We start from the raw sequence: 2,666 nt of genomic DNA on the forward strand, positions 1-2,666 counted from the left end.
CTGTTTCAGTCTCGGGATATGTTCAGTTGATCACTTCTGCTACCACAGAGAAAAACACATTGCTTGATCTAATTTTCATTTCTCAGCCACAGAAATCTTTACATTCAGGTGTGATGAGAACATACTACAGTTACCATGATCCTGTGTTCTGTGTCCTGTCCACAACCGAATCATCAGAGGTCTGTGAGTAAAGCATGCCAAAGGTAAACTTTTTTAAAATGACTTATTTCCTCTTAAATGTCTTACACAACAGCGTTCCTAATTATATTTCTTCAAATCATTACATTATTCAGCCAATAAGAGTTATCCATTTTTTTAAATATTAGGAATCCAAACAGTTTATGTTTTAAGAATATTGCAATTTTCCAGTGATAAACTTTGTGGTAGAAACTATTAAAGTTATATATATGAGGCTTTTGTCACAAAATCAACCATTTGATTAAACCTAATAAGTCTGCTCATTTAGATTTGAGACTTTAAATTAAAGATCAAAATTTAATAAATATAAATATATTATATATATAGTATGTAATATAGGATTGATTAATGTAAATTCCAATTCATACAATCTTAAAGAAGTTGTGGCTTGTGCATTATATTGATAAGTGCACAACCAAACTCTTCAGCAGTTCTAAACAAGCTGCTACAGTAGATCACAAAACAAATTCACCAGGAGGTCTGTGGTAACACAGGCTTCCTCATGAACCAATAACATATGCCAGCTGATGCCCCCTTGGGATGAAAAATGGGAGTTTAGGAAGGGTTCAGGCATAGTGGGTGGGTAGGTGGGTGGGGGCTTTGACTAGGAACATTTTAGTCTCAACATCAGTTAACACCACCTGAAAAACAACTGCAAGCTTCAACATCTCCTCCAGTTCACACTCGACCAAAACAGAAGATCCTACTGCATCCTAACATGACAGTCGTTATTGAAGGCACAGGGTGAAATGCATCCTTTCAGCTCACAACTGAGCACTGGTGACCACTGAGGGAAAAAAGAACTTCCTTACACAGAAACATGTTCTCCAGCTTGAGCACTCAGAGACATGTCCTCTTGCTGCATCAGTCAAGGGATATCCTACTGCTGCGGCTGAAGTGGAGCTATTTGATTTGTAAGTGTAAATGTTCACTTTTCTCTGAGAATGCTATTGTTACTCATGATAAATCTCTTTGCATTACAGATTAAAGTGTCTTAAGTTGTAGCTCGGCCATCCACTCCAATCAAGCTGAGACTCTCACAGCTAAACATGAAGTTAACATCTGTTCATGAAACTTCACTTACAAGACATTGTGTCTCCTGCAGCAAGGTTGAAGGTAACTACCTATCATGTGTCATAGGACGTTTACCGTTTATAGGTCATTACAACACATGTTTTCTCTTGGTTTCTCAGGAGGACTTTCCCATGCATGTCTGGTATCCCCAAGGCATCCCTTTCACCAGCAGAGATGAGGTGCAGCCGACTCTGGTGAGAACTCAATATTGCTTCTGTTCAACTAACTGAGAAATAACTACAATCTTTGTCCAGCTGACTGTCGTATTATTTTTTCATCTTTAGTGGACGTAATGTTAGCGTTACGACAGCAAAACGCGTTGTGACAGATGACATGATACAACAGTCAGCATTCAGGACACCTGTGAGGACTGAGGCTTCCATTTATTGATTTATTTTGAATATTACAGTATAAAATCATGCACAGGAACAAGAAATCCAAAAGACAGATATTTTTGGACCACAGTTATCTTAACATGTTTGAAAAGAAGTAGGAAGAAGTAAGAAACTTGAACTGTTTGCTCAGAGGTTAAAGTGTCTCACTTTTTCCTGAAGATCTGCACCCATCTGTCCAATGATGTTGCAAACACTGAGCAGGTTAAAGGAAGCTGCAGCGGCAATCAGAAAGCCCCATCGAGTGTGAACATTTATATCTTCACAGTGACTGATTTTTATTATTATTTTAACTTGCATCACCAGAATCATCTTCACAACAACCATGTAAATGTGAACTATACACAGTTTTGACAAATTTGTAATTAAGCTCATTTCATTCTGCTAAAATCTGTAGATTTGCAGATTTACATCATGTTTACGTACAAATTTTTTTTTAAATCAGGTTTCCACATGTTGGGTTAAAGTGTCAACTAGTGAAAGTTTAAATATGTAAGATATCAAATCTCAAGTGTTTTAGTTTAGCAGGATTATTTTCATCATACTAAAAGTGGGAATAAGACGGGACTCCTAGTGTGTAAACTTGTGACTTTATGCAATGAGTAATGCTTTGTCACCTGTTGATATTAATGAACATGGTGACAATAAAAAGGAAAGAAAAAAACTAAATCTTTACGAAAAAAAAAAAGTAAATTATGCTATTGTAATTTTTAAAGTCACATATTACACAACTGTGAATCCTGTATTTATGTGGGGGAGGGGTATCAGCTGTTAAAATGTTATGGCAAAGGATTGCCACACTTATGCTATTTGAGCAGCTAATATAGACATCAGGGAAAAGAAAAGAGAAAAGCATTGTCAATTAATTTTAATCATTAGCAAAATTAGAATGAGGGTGTTGAACTAGTATAGTTTAGCAATAGGATAAACTACACTCAGATACTACATTTTAAACTGAATTTGTTTCTTGGGGGTGGGATTTGGTCACATTCTTTTCAGTAG

General features: G+C 36.2%; 1 long non-coding RNA gene across 4 annotated transcripts; it reads left to right on the forward strand.

The window, feature by feature from the left end:
- Window positions 1-2,340, forward strand: LOC145550435 (uncharacterized). 4 transcript variants are annotated; one of them, XR_014086337.1, is made up of 4 exons: window positions 1-183; window positions 1,182-1,314; window positions 1,392-1,466; window positions 1,827-2,340. It is a non-coding gene; the product is annotated as an uncharacterized LOC145550435 (long non-coding RNA). The 4 variants fall into 4 exon arrangements; XR_014086336.1 differs by lacking the exon at window positions 1-183 and adding an exon at window positions 856-1,112; XR_014086334.1 differs by lacking the exon at window positions 1-183 and having other exon boundaries at window positions 1,125-1,314.
- The last annotated feature ends 326 nt before the right edge of the window (window positions 2,341-2,666 follow it).

This window comes from Poecilia reticulata, unplaced genomic scaffold (genome assembly GCF_904066995.2).
Source record: "Poecilia reticulata unplaced genomic scaffold, P_reticulata-male-v2 Scaffold_46, whole genome shotgun sequence".
Lineage (NCBI taxonomy): Eukaryota > Metazoa > Chordata > Actinopteri > Cyprinodontiformes > Poeciliidae > Poecilia > Poecilia reticulata.